Raw genomic sequence first — 15,005 nt, forward strand, 5'->3', positions numbered from 1 at the left:
GAACATCAATGAAGGGCTATTAAGTGCTATTATATGGTAATGGGTGGCTGCTAATTGATGAACACATCTACATCCTGTGTTAGAAGCAGCCTGATCCAACCTCCTGCAAGAGTTCAACATTATGAGAAGGAAGGGAAAAGTGAGGGGGAGAAGAACCATGAGACACTGCAGACTCCAAAAAACAAACTGAGACTTTTAGAAGGCATGGGGACGGGAGAATAGGTGAGCCTGGTGATGGGTATTAAGGAGAGCACGAATTGCATGGAGCACTGGGTGTTATAGGTAAACAATGAACCTTGAAACACTACATCAAAACTTAATGACGTACTGTCTGGTGCCTAACATAACATAATAAAAAATAGTTTGAAAAAAGAGTTAGAAGTTGGCTGATGCATTCTGATGGAATCCACAAACACTGTTTCCTGAATTAACTCAATGGAGATGAAAGAACAAATGACGACTCTTGGTTCAAAGGATCTCTCTCTCACTGTCGTGGTTTGCTATTTATGCATTTCCATTTTCTTCTGAAGCTCAACTTTACCTTTCATATCCTTTGAGTCAGTAAGTTATTCTTTTGCAATACCACATTCTGATGTGGTATCAACTACCTCTATGTGTCAGTGACTCCCAATCTTTATCTTTAACCTTGATTTTTTCTTCCATGATACCAGCTATACATGCCCACTGACCCTAAGCGGGGATCCCGCAAGTACCTTGGCATTAAAAACAGAACTTTGTCCTGACATATCCAAATCACCTTTGCTTTTCAATTTTAATCCCCCAATACATCTCAGAGCCATCTTTGGTTCTTTCCTCTTTCCTAGACCACCTTTGAAACAAGAAACTGTCAAGTCTATCTCTTAAATGTCACTCCAGTATGTTTGTTTCTATCTCCATTGTTAATGGTTTCCTTCAACCCCCATTTATTTTTTCTTGCAAGGATCCAGTGGCTGTTTCATTTATCATCCCATATCCTGTCATTTCCTTTTCCAAATCATTCCTTTCTAAAACACAGATCTGATCATGTCATTTTTCTCTTCTTAAATAACCTTTCTCTTCTTTCTTGCCCAGTGAATGTCTTCTCAATCTTTCAAGACCAAAGTCAACTGTTAACATTCCTCTATATACTTTCTTGACTTCTCCAAGAAGATTTAGTCTCTCTTGTCTGAATTCCAATATCCCTTCTACAAACAAGTTAGAGCACTGTACATTGAATTGGCCAAAGTAATACAGATTTTGAGAAATGCATCATACAATAGTACTCAGAATTTTTCTTTAGGTGGTGCCTGGGTGGCTCAGTTCGTTAAGCATCTATCTGCCTTCACTTGGGTCATGATCCCAGGGTCCTGAGATCAAGTCCCACACTGGGCTCCCTGTTCCTTGGGTAGTCTGCTTCTCCCTCTCCTTCTGCCCCTGCTCTCTCTTCTCTCTCTCTCTCTCTCTCATGCACTCTTTCTCTCTAATATATAAATAAAATTTAAAAAAAAAAAAGAATTTTTTTTTCAGGATCCCAGGCTTTTGCTGGGTACTGAAATTCCTACTGTTAGTAACCAGTAGAATACAAGCTTAAGAGAACACAGAGTTAGTTTGTGTCAAGTGTTACTATCTTTTCTGCAATACCTTACCGGGGGTTGCAAACCCCAAGCATAAGGGATAGTGTGTGTGTATGTGTGTGTGTGTGTGTGTGTGTGTTCACACATGTGGGTAGGCCTATGCTCATATACCCAAAACCTCAAAATATGTTTCCCTGGATTATATTGACTCGTCTTTTCTCCTTGTTAAACTAGAACTCACAGAGTGTATTTTCTTAGACTTTCTCACTGAGGTCATCTACTTCTGAGAACTATTAACTAAAATCAGTCTTACCCCACCTCACCTTCCTGTTTCTTGTCCCATTTCCCCCCTTCATGGCCCCTGTGCAAAGATGACACACAGATATAAGTGGCTATATCCTCCATAAGTACCAAAATGAAGGAACAGTCTCACTTTTATCCCAACCTTCTGGCTAACAGTATAAAAGGGCTTTATTTTTGTTGTTCTACTGGGTTAGGATTTATTTGACAACAGTTTGACATCGGTTTGATTCAGTGTCTGGTGCCTGTTAGGAGCAGGTACTAAATGTGTATTTGTTGAATGAGTGAACATATTATTTTTGTAAAAAGTCCATCTTGGATCAAGAAGTGAGGATGTAGGTAAATAAGCCCTAGACAGAAGTTTAATATGACCCAGACTCTTGGCGAAAGAGAATCTTAGAGCACATCCAATGCAGTTAAGTGTTATGGAAACATATCAGAAAGACACCAAACCAGCCTAGAAAGTAGTCTAGGAGAGCTCTGTGCTTGCCTAGTAGTTTTCTGTGTGTGGTTTTTTTTACTTCCCTTCCAGGATCTCTGACTATTCCGTAAAATGTTATTAGTGGTTATAATTTGGTCTCAGAGGAACAGAAAATTAGAGAAGTTCTGTGCTCATCTGTGGGAAAAGTGATGCAGAGAAGAACAGTTTCCTGGCCCTTGAGTAGTGCTCCCTCTGCTTAGTAGTAGAGAAGAGTGAGGGAGGGTAGTCGACGCAGGAGCCGTGAGGGAGGGTAGTAGCAGCTACATGAAGAGAAGGAGAAGAAAAGGAAGGAGGAGGAGGAGGAGAGAGTGAGCAAGCCAAAGTTATCTTATACGACCATAATTAACATATGAAAAAGAATTATGGTCTTATATTGTAGCCACAGGTACACAGAGGCCTGGGATATTGGGGCTCCTATTTTTTCTTTTCTATTTTCACTATTCTACTGGGAGTTTTCTCCGGGGGAAAAAAATCATGCTGTTTTTATCTCGATGCTTCCAAGCATATTTGCATAGAGGCAACGTGGACTGACACACGCCACAGATCATTCATTTAATCACTCACTCAGTCATATATTTGATACACGTTTACTGAACATTTAACATGTGAGCTGCTCATAAATCAGGCAAATATGGTAAAGATGAGGTGTATGAAAGGTGTTCATTCTTTAAGAATGGGGAGCACTGGTGTTCTCTTTGGCAGCGCATATACTAATATCAAAACAGTATGGAGAAGATTAGCATGGCCCCTGTGCAAAGATGACGCACAAATTCACGGAGTGTTCCCTATTTTTGTGGGAGACAGAGGCCTCCAGGGATGGAATGAGTACATCACAAGAGTTAAAAGCACAGCGCAGGGAATGGAGTTAATGGTACTATAATAATTACACGGTGACAGATGGTAGCTACAGGTGTGGTGAGCATAGCATAATAGGTAAGTGTATACAGATGTTGAATCACTATGTTGTATACCTGAAACTACTGTAATATTGTGTGTCAACTGTACTCAACAAACTTAAAAAAAAAAAGTACGAAAAATACTGAAATGGCTGGTGGAAGGGACATTTCTAGACTTAAGGAAGACATTCCTGAGGCTTCCATGCAGCAAGTCTCCTTTTTCAGACAACAGAAGGAAGCATGCCTTGGAGTGGGCCAGAGAAGGTCTTGTTAGAACACTGCTAGGGCCAGGCAAGGTCACACATTGGAACCTAGAAGGCTAGAGCCTAAAAAATGTAGAAAAGTCTTGAGGGATGAGTCTGGGGAATAGTTACTCTTCAGGACAGAAAGTCAAACCAGAAAAATCAAAGTGAATGTAAGTCAGGGGATTGGGATGGTACTAAGCATGGGTCTAGGGATCCCTGCTCAAAGCATCAGGTAAGGACCAGAAGAGAAGAGTTATAAGCTGGGTTTAAAGGCTGACTACAAGTTAATAAGGCAAAGCCTAGCTCTTCCTTGAGAAGGGCATTAACGCTTACAGTAGAGTCTGGAAGCTAAAGGGGACAAAAAAAGGGAATAGAAGAAGCTGGTGAAAAGTTGGAACGACCATCAGTAATCTATAAGAATAATTCAGTCTGTTTTCATTTCTGTATTAGGAGTTTCAAGAAAGACCCATCGCAATGTGATTTCAGGGGCATAAGCTGTTTGTAAATTTTAGAATGGAGAAATTTACATGCATAAGTCAGAGCTAAGATAATCATATAAATTTTGCCCAAATAAGAGTAACAGCTAATCTCCAGAAAATAAATCTTAGAGTAAAAATAGGATAAAATTTCCTCACTAACCATTAATATGCATAGCAGAAATTCCCTTCAAATAACCAAAGACCTAGGAGAACAGAGAAACTTTTCATGTCCAAGAGAGTGGAAACACAAGAAACTGGTTTTCCAATGGAAATAGAGGATGGGAAAATGGGTCATTGACTCATGACTGAAACACTGGCATGACTATTGTTGGCATAAATATTAACATTCACTCTTAGCGACTCAAAGTATTGACCTAATGGCACTTGGTCTTATAATTTCTTGTTGCATAAAGTTTTATTTATGCTTTTATCTCACCCACTAGAATACTGAGGGTCAATCCTAGTGTACATTAAATAATTTTTCTTTTGTTTTTTAAGTAGATACTCCAGGTCTCTGCCTACAGAAATTCCAATTTAATTGGTGTTGACTCTGATCAACAGTGTTTTTTTTTTTTTTTTAGATTTTACTTATTTATGTGACAGAGAGAGAGCCTGACAGCAGAAGCAGGTGGAGGGACAGAAGAAGAGGGAGAAGCAGACTCCACACTGAGTGGGAAGCCTGATGTGGGACTAGATCCCAGGACCCTGGGATCATGACCTGAGCCAAAGACACACAATTAACCAACATAGCCACCCAGGTGCCCCTGGTCACTAGTATTTTTTTTTAACTTTCCTAGGTAATTATAATGTGTTAAAATTTTCATAGCTCATTAAAATATCATTAACTGCTAAACAGAGTTCCCAGAGGATTATTCTGGGCTGCTAGAAAAAATCTAAATCTAAAATTGAGGATCATTGTTTGTTAAAGATTATTTTAGAATGAAAGTAAAGATTTTCTAAAATGTCTAAAAATATCCACAGTCAGAAGCTTCTGAGTCAGGATATCTGTGAATAATCATTACCTCCCTTCTTCTGCAAACCCAAAAGAAATCATCCAAACTCCAAAAATTCCAAAAGAAAAAAGTTTTAACATAGCAGTCCCAAGAAAGTGAGGAAATTCCTGCCCACATGCCAAACTTATAAGGAATTTACAGAAAATAAAATGATATGATAAAGAAACTAAGACCCAACGCATGCCTGATCTGGGACAGATGAAAAGGCAAGTTTTCCATTCACCAAATCCTGGAATAACAAAAGATAAGAGGCAGCAGGAAATAGAAGTAAGAGCCAGAAGTGGAGAATTTAGCAAGTAATTAATTAAAGGACTGAAAAACAGCTCCTCTTACCTTGGCTTTCTGTGCATCTGACAATATGGGATGCTAAGAGAAAAAGAGAGCAATGTGAACAAAGTGCTGGAAAATTAATAATAACTTTTTTTAAATATAAAAAGAATGTATGAAATATACATGAACAGTTTAAGAATAATAATGGGTGAATACTCAGGTAAGCAGCAGTAATTAAGAACAATCATTGCTGGTACCTTAGAATTCCTCTCCTGCTAATATCTCATTGTCTCTCCACTAAGAGTAACTAATAAATTAATTTGATGGATATCATTTATTTCCTTATTTTATAGAAAATACTTTACTGTCTATGATCACGACTCTAAGCAAAATATTGTTGGTTCTGCGTCTCTCTGAATTTGGTATATACGGAATCGTATTTTATACAATTCTGCTGTAACTTCTTCCAGTCAACAACGTATTTGTGGATTTCAATTCTGTTGATGTCTGTGTGTAGCTGTGACTTGCTCCTTTTCACTGAGATAACAGTCTACTTTATAAATCTGTCAGTAGTTTTTAGCCAATAACTACTGGAGTGCATTTGGATTGCTTCCATTTTTTAATTTGTTTTATGAGCAGTGCTGCTATTAGCATTTTTGTAATAACATCTATGTGTATGTGTAAAATTTTATTATATTCCCAAAAGTGACATATCCCTCCATTCAACTTTCCTAGGCCATGCCAAACTATTTTCCAAGTACTTCAACCAATTTATACTCCCTCCAGAAGCATATGAGAATCTCTTGTTATATATCCTTGCCATCATCGGGATTATTGAAGTCTTAAACTTTAATCTATGTATATTCAAAAGTATGTCCTTGTGGCTTAAATTAAAATTTGATTAAAAATGAGGCAAAGCATCTTTTTTAGCATATTAGTCATTGGGATTTTCTTCTTTGTGAATTTCCTGTTCAAACTTTCATCAGTAATTTTTCTATTAGGGTTGTCTACATTTTTTCGCTTATTGATTTATGACATTTCATTAAATAATTCCAAAAATACTTACCAGGCACATTCTGTGTACCAGGCCCTATTCTAGAGACCCATAATGCACCAATGGAAAATACACACAAACACACACACACACATACACTCCAAACAAAATATTCTGTGCTCTTAGAGACATAAGCATTTTTGATGTTGATAACAGTGAAAGAGGAAGAACAGGTCAAATAAAAATTTGTATGGATAAAATAACAAATTCTATTAGTAAAAGCTTAAAAAAAAATACCCATTAAGCAGGGTAAGGAGAAGAGGAGTGTGGATGTTTCATGAGAATGGAACTCTGAGGGTTGCCGGGGGCAGGGGGGTAAGAAGAGGGTGGTTGGGTTATGGACATTGGGAAAGGTATGTGATATGGTGAGTGCTGTGAGGTGTGTCAACCTGGTGATTCACAGACCTGTACCCCTGGGGCTAATAATATATGTTAATGAAAAAATAAAAATTATTAAAAAAGAATGGAATGGATTATAGCTTTGATTATTTTAAGAATAAGCCTTATGGAGATGAGAGACATAGTATTAATGGAGTTCAAATCTTTGTCATCTTATGATGAACAGAGGTTCTTTCCTGACCTGTACTGGACACATAACATGAGCAAAACATTTTGTTGTGTAATGCTCTTGAAATCGATAGATGGCTTTCTATGAAGTGTCACTGATCCATCCTGCCTGACACAGATAACTTATGAGAAGCAAACAAAAAAGCTAATATTTAGATAATCTTGGAGAGTGGAATCCTTACACAAAACAAAACTCTGAGAAACTCTAAAGGAAGAGAACAAATTTCAATACATAAAAATTAGTCTCTATAGAAAAGACACTCTGAAAAATATAGAGGGTATACAACACCTTCATTACAAAAATCTTGATATATGCAAAGAATAGATACCCACGATATATGAAGATTCCCTATAGACTAGTAACAAAATACAACAACTCTAGAAACATGGACAAGGGATATGGAGAGGATATTCACCTAGAAGATCTGTATTTAATTATAGAGAATAATGTTCACTACACACACAGACATACACAGACACACACACACACACACACACATCCCCCAAATCAGTTTTGGTATTATGCTGTCTTTCCATAATGTAACATAACATAATGTAATGTTTCCATAATGTAGTGTAATGTATATGGGTTTGGAGAGGTGTTGTTTCCAAGTTTTTGAACCATGAAATTGATCTTTGGTCCTCATGGAGGGTTGTACTAAAGACACAATGAGGAGAAATGAGGAAGACGCATCAAAGTAACAAGCTCCAGGTTTGTTGCTTTTCCCCCTCCAGAGGATATGCCCAGATAATTTATTAAGAATAACAATTTCTTTTTAAATATATCTCCTTACCTCTGTTGCCAGGTCTTTCTGCCACTTTTGAGATGACTAACTAATAATAACACTTTTTGAAAGCATTATCGTCACACAATAGAATGGCAGTTATATTCATGCTGGTGAAATGTGTTAATATCTTCTGTTTAAAAACGCGGTGCTAGGGCGCCTGGGTGGCTCAGTGGGTTAAGCCGCTGCCTTCGGCTCAGGTCATGATCTCAGGGTCCTGGGATCGAGTCCCGCATCGGGCTCTCTGCTCAGCAGGGAGCCTGCTTCCCTCTCTCTCTCTCTCTCTGGCTGCCTCTCCATCTACTTGTGATTTCTCTCTGTCAAATTAATAAATAAAATCTTTAAAAAAAAAAAAAAACGCGGTGCTATTTTGCCCCTCGGATAAGGCAACTGAAGTTTCTTTAAAAGCTCAGCTAAATACACACCATCCTGTGAAATATCACTTCTGCTATACAGTAGACGTTTGGAACCTCAGGGACGGTTAAGCAACTAAGGTCTGAGAAGAGGCTGCCGTCTTAATGATTCTGTGACTGATTCTGAGCTCAATGGAGTTATTATGCCAAGCAGTATGCCTGTGTCACTTTGATCTCCTAGTGGGTAACTGGCAGCATGAAAGCAACTCAGTATACAGCCTCAAGAGTACCAGCTCTGGAGACAGACCGCTCGGGTTTGCATCCTGTGTTCACCAGTTTTGTGCTGGGAGGCCACAGACAAGCTACTCCATCTCTCTGAGTCCAGTTTCATCACTGGAAAAAACTGTGCACTCCCCGTAGGCTTGTTGTAAAGACTACACAGAACACTGTATGGGAAGCACCTAAGAAAAAAGCAGCAGCAGTGCAACACTGACCACTCATTTCTTTATACTGACGGTGCACAAGCAGCAGCCCTGAAAGATGCTGAATCCTGATGGACCTGAGAAGGAGTATCATGGATGTTATGGGGATGGTTGGATGAGATCCATATGAATTGTTGAGAACAGTGCTTGGCACACAAGACTTGATTAATAACCTTAGGTGTTGGGGCACCTGGGTGGCTCAGTGGATTAAAGCCTCTGCCTTCAGCTCAGGTCATGATCTCAGGGTCCTGAGATCGAGCCCCGCATCGGGCTCCCTGCTCAACCGGAAGCCTGCTTCCCCCTCTCTCGCTGCCTGCCTCTGCCTACTTGTGATCTCTGTCAAATAAATAAAATCTTAAAAAAAAAAAAAAATAACCTTAGGGGTCATGTTAATTTTTGGCATTATGAAAAAACTGTGTATTTGGAATGTAGACGTCTATGTCTTAACTGCTGTGTAGATTCAGAAAAGAACTGGATTTATTTTACTTTATTTATTCATTTACTTTTAAGCAGGCACTATACCTAGAATGGAGCCCAGCACAAAGCTTGAACTCACGACCTTGCGATCAAGACCTGAGCTGAGGTCAATAATCCAATGCTAAACTGACTGAGCCACCCAGGTATATAACACAGATTTACTTTAAATCTCTAGTATTCACTGAGGACAATGCATTAGAGTGGGGGTTCAGAAATCAACTGTCAAGAGGTGAAAAGGAGGGGCACCTTGGTGGCTCAGTGGGTTAGAGCCTTTGGCTCAGGTCATGATCCCAGGGTCCTGGGATTGAGCCCTGCATTGGGCTCTCTGCTCAGCAGGGAGCCGGCTTCCCTTCCTGTCTCTGCCTGCTTCTCTCCCTACTTGTGATCTCTGTCTAATAAATAAATGAAATCTTCAAAAAAAAAAAAAAAGAGGTGAAAAGGAATCAATGGCTCTTGTACTTCATTTATGTGGGTTTTCTTCTAAATCTATGCTCTACACAATCAAACAACATCACTTCCTACTTCCCACATAGCAGAATGCGCGATGACCACAACATTCCTTAGTCCTTCGTATTATGCTTTATTCCACATTATTAATTCTTTTCCTTTCTTTTCTTTTTCCCCCAATTAGGCATTGAGCTCCTTCAGATGAATTTTAAGTTTTCCCTCTGGACTAAAGGAAGTATCCTTGTTGCCTAAAGCCCGGATGCTCCAACTTCTCAGGTAACTGATGGTTAATCTTTCCATCATCGCTCTGTAGAGAGTGATAAGTTCTTAGAGTTGCAAATAAATTTAGTATCTTCTCAGCAATTCATTTTGCATTTTTTAAGAAACCACAGTGACTGAATAAAAAATCCTCAAGGATTCCATTTGATGCCTAGTGGCAAATATTACTTGATTATGCTGGCAGTTAGGAATGGTTCAGCTTTAACTTAACTCTGCTGCAAAATGGCCTGTTTTACAGGCCACCAAGAGCCTGGTGACAGGGGAACACCTTAGTGGGCCATCCGGATTATCATTAAATGCCAATCATCCAGGAATGCACCAAGTGGAATGGGTGTGTGAATTTTCACTTTTTTTTTTCTCCAGTTTTTATATTTTCTCCACATTTTGTCCCTTTCACTGTTCTAATTTCTGGTCTGATTTATTTATGGTAACAACCATTCGGTATACGTAATTTTCTTTTTTCCAGAACGATAGCATCCTTTACTGTTCTCCCAGTTTCTTCCTCCTTCCTCCAAAGGATTTATGTTAGCTGAAGATCTAAGCAATTGATAAACTGTATACACACCTCACCATGTATAATTGATGTTGGCATGCATTCAGAGCTCTTCCTCTGAGTTGAGGGTATAAATGTGGCTGCCTGATAAATAAACTGTATTCAAAGCTCTGCACGCTCAGTAAATTTCCCAAATTAATTATATCTCCGGTGCTTTTGATCTTGATTGAAGAGAGAGAGATGATCACATATTTGGTCCTTGTGGCTACCTTGAATGTAGATCCCTTATCATCACATCTAGCGGTGTGACCAAAGGAGATACCAGTATCAGAGCAAGTGCCTTGGAACTTATCAAGTGATTTATAATTGTGAAGTACAGGGATGGACAGTAGTATTTATTATGTTAAGAAAGATAGCATCAGGAACTGAATGCAAAGCAGAGATTTAAAAATTTATGAGAACCTCAGAGAGGGGTACCTGGGTGACTCTGTTTTTGGGCGTCTGATTCTTGATCTCAGCTCAGGTGTTGATCTCAGGGTCTTGGGTGCAAGCCCCTCACTGGGCTCCACCCTGGGCATGGAGCCTACATAAAAAATAAAAACCTCAATGACAGGAACCATTCCATTGGTTTTTATTATTTTATGTTTATATTATTTATATTTTATTATTCTGTGCTCCATATATGGGCTGACATGATGTATGTTTCATGAATATTTGTTAAACGAGAGAAAAAATTAAACTTTCAAATTAATCTCTAAATTTCAGGGCTTATCACAATATTCCAACGCACTCACTCTCCTGTACGAAGTGATTGTTTTCAACCTGCTAAAAATCCATCAATACTTATTTCCTTAAGGGCTTACTGTGCACCAGGCAGTTGGCTGGGACCACAAGAAACACGAAGTAATCATTCAAAAATCAAGGAAAGGGAGCTCTGATTTAAAGCTGTGAATTCAGCCTGTGGGTTTACCTCTCTTGTTCCCTTCACCCACAGCCCCTTCTGGTAAGTAAATTTTATCAGCACAAGGAAGGAGAAAATGTTAGAAAACTACGAAAATTTAGTGGAAATAAAACAGAAATTGAAAGGAAGCTTTCCCAACCTCCAAGGCCTTGGATATACATAGAGAACTGACCTAGTGAGTGTGTGAAAAAGAGACCCCAGGAGAAAGCCAGAAACACAACCAAAGTCAGAGTGACATCATATATCTGCATCTCTCTATATACACATACATCTGAAGGAAAAAAAAACAAAGAACAGTGGATGAGTTTCATGGGGAAAAAAGCAATAATAAAATTTAAAACTAAGAAATCATTAAAAACAAGAATTTACATCATTAGGAGCAAGAGAAGGACTGTAAGTAAGCATATTAAGGAAATGGTTACAATCATAATACTATAACATTATATAGATATTAAAATAAGTACATATTATATAGACATTTAGTCATGTTACAGTCTTACCAAAAAGCTCTATTTTCTTTTTTTTTCTTAAGGTTTTATTTATTTATTTGACAGACAGAGGCCACAAGAAGGCAGAGAGACAGGCAGAGAGAGAGGAGGAAGCAGGCTCCCCGCTGAGCAGAGAGTCCGACGGGGAGCTCAATCCCAGGACCCTGAGACCATGACCTAAGTCAAAGGCAGAAGCTTTAGTCCGCTGAGCCACCCAGGAGCTCCTAAAAAGCTCTGTTTTCAAGCAAAACACTGTATTACCAATATTGGCTTAAGTAAAGAAAGACAAGTAGATCAATAATATATAAATGAACAAATTTCTTAACAGGATATGATGATAATATTCTATGATAATGATCATATTCAGATGAGTTATGAAATATTTCCATCAAACTTAAAAACAAAAACCACCAAAATGCATTACACGTGATATTGAAACTATTTCAGGGCAATGGGGAGAAAAATAGCCAAATACCCTCATTTATTCAGTGAGGAAAGCAAAAGCAAAATCCTAAAAAGAGAACTCAGGAAACTGCAAACCAATATGAGGGACAGGCTCAAAAATAAATATGACATTTGTATATTAAGCTCAAATTAGTTAAAAGAATGAACTGCTGTGACTATTCTTTTTTTCCAATGAACTTGTGTATCATTTTCTTACATTAAAAGAAATACATGGATTTTGACTGACATTTTATTAAAATCATAGATTGACATTTGAATAACAAATTCATTTACCCAAATTACTTTTTAACTCTCCAAATGTGAAAACACTATCCTCTACAAACTAGTACTGGTCATTTTATTTATTTTTTTTACCCCAAATACCCTTCAGGTAACTTATTTTAAAGTAAGGTTGAAGCTTGAATGTCAAAATAAAGTCAACACTGTGCCAAAAATATCAAACAATGATTTTAAAATAAAAATAAATATATATTTTATTTTACAAAAAGCATTTTTATCTTAATCATTTGATGTTAAAATGACCACTGAGTTTGTTTCCTTCCCACAGACATTTTTACGCCAGGAAAGATGGAGAGTTGAACACTAAAAGGGTCACCTTCAACATGAGACCTGTGAGTGCCTGGGGATGCTATAAACATCCCTGAAATGTCAATGACTTGCTGTAGCCCAGGTTTCTTTCTCATTTATGCTATAGGTACGCAGCTTAGCTTAGGCTTGGGCTCTGCTCCGTGCTATCTTCACCCTGGATCCCCGGTTGATGGAGCTTCATATATCTGGACCTTCACTGGTGCAGTTAGTTGAACAGTGTCCTCCAAAAATTCAGTCCAATTGGAAATGCAGAAAGTGACCATATTTGGATATAGGACCTTGGCAGATGTAATTAGTTAGGGATATTAAGATAAAACCATCCTGGATTTAGAGTGGGTCATAAACCCAATGACTGCTGTTCATATAAGAAGAGAAGTGGAGGGACACCTGGGTGGCTCAGTCAGTTAAGCATCTGCCTCCAGCTCAGGTCAGGATCTCAGAGTCCTGGGATTAAGACCTGTATCAGGCTCTCTGGTCAGTGGGGAGTTGTCTTCTCCCTCTGCCTCTATGATCTCTCTCACTTTCACTCTCTCTCAAATAAATAAATAAAATCTTAAAAAAGAAGAAGAAGAAGAAGAAGAGAAATGGACACACAAACATGGAGAAGATAATGTGAAGATGGAGAGAGAAAATGGAGTACTGCATCTACAAGGCCAGGAATGCCAAGGACTGCCCACAACCGCTAGCAGCTAAGAGAAAGGCACAGGATGATTTCTCCCTTAGAGCCTCCAGAAAGTACCAACCCTGCGGACACCCTGATTTTGTTCTTCTAGCCTCCTAAACTGTGAGGGATTAAATTCCTGTTGTTCCCCAATTTATAGTACTGTGTTATGGCAGCCCTAGGAAGTGAATACAGGTGGGGGCGAAAGCCGTTGGAAAGAGAGTTCTGGGGTATCTCACTTCATTGCTAAACATTCAGTCTGCAAGTGTCATACCTCTCTCCCCCTCATAACTAGCCAAAACTATTCACATCCCCAACACACAAGCAAAAGGGAGGCAGGAAGTGTTAATCCTATCATTATGTTGAAAAACAGAGAACCAGAATATCTAGCCATGGCAGTAACAACAACCATTGAGCCTACTGTGCTCCTTTGCTTTCAGAGGCAAACATATAGGAAAAAATACAGCTTTGCAAATGTATGCTGATGAAAATAGATGACACTCAAATCCTCTTCTCTTGTGACAAACAGAGAGATATTTTGCCCCCAAAATATCCAAAGTGACATTCCATATATTCTTTTTTTTTGACAGCTACATCAAATTTAAATTCTAAAATCCCTCTTAAAATCTGGCAATGACTCAACATTAGTAAGAAAAGCCTTCGTTGTAACCTTCTAAATGGCATTTTCAGGAGCGACATCAGGAAAATATTGCCTGAATTCATCTTGCTGAGATTGGATTTGGATATTTTCTTTGAAATAATTTTTAAGAGCCTTGTCTTTATAAGCTTCATTAAGACAAGGAAATGATGAGGCATTTTAAGAGACAATTTGCTGAATCCATAGCTGGATTCTGGCTGTGTACGTTCAGAGTAAATCATAAAGAGAAATAATGCTGGTGTTTCAGATTTAGTGTGTTCAAAACTTCAATATATCAGACGACTCTACCAATCTTTGCTGAAAGTTATACTTTTTTGAGAGTGAAAGTAGTCAGTCTTCTACCTGGCTTTAAGAAAGTAGGGAGAAAATGTGTTCCAATTTTAAAACAGTCTCCCTCCTGTTGACAACTAAAAAACTTCAGTCTGAGACAAAATAACTTCGTGACAGCATTAAAATTTTCACAAAGCAAGGCAAGTATCTGCTGTGTACTGAACATTTCTCCATCTAACTGACTCCCTTATTACATGGTTAATGTCATCTTATAGACTACTGGGTTGTTCTAGAAGCCAAGGCTTAGAGGCAAATGACGTACAACAACCTCCTGCTTCTCCCTGTCCAATGAACTTTTTTCTCTTCTTTTTTTTTTTTTTTTGCCAAAAATGATGCTCATGAGCCTCATACTGCTGCATTATGATGAATGCATATTACAGTAACAGTACCCTCAGTTCAACTCCGTGTTTAAGAAGTTTGATTCAGAGGCACCTAAGTGGCTCAGCTGGTTAAGTGACCGACTCTTGGTTTCGACTCAGCTCATGATCTCCCAGTTGTGGCATCGAGTCCCGTGTTGGGCCCTGTACTCCGTGCGGAGTCCGCTTCAGATTCTCTCTCCCTCTCCTTCTTACCCACACTCTGGCACTCTGTCTCTCAAATAAATAAAAATCTTAAAAAAAAAAAAAAAAGTTTGATTCAACTTCAGTCGAAGTGGCAGTTTTTAAAAAAAAACTATGTAG

At 38.5% G+C, this 15,005-nt stretch overlaps 1 non-coding gene across 1 annotated transcript; it reads left to right on the forward strand.

The window, feature by feature from the left end:
- Nucleotides 1-3,020: 3,020 nt before the first annotated feature.
- On the forward strand, nt 3,021-3,127 carry LOC132004678 (U6 spliceosomal RNA). Its single transcript, XR_009400622.1, has one exon. It is a non-coding gene; the product is annotated as a U6 spliceosomal RNA (small nuclear RNA).
- Nucleotides 3,128-15,005: the final 11,878 nt, after the last annotated feature.

The sequence above is a fragment of the Mustela nigripes genome, chromosome 16, assembly GCF_022355385.1.
Source record: "Mustela nigripes isolate SB6536 chromosome 16, MUSNIG.SB6536, whole genome shotgun sequence".
Lineage (NCBI taxonomy): Eukaryota > Metazoa > Chordata > Mammalia > Carnivora > Mustelidae > Mustela > Mustela nigripes.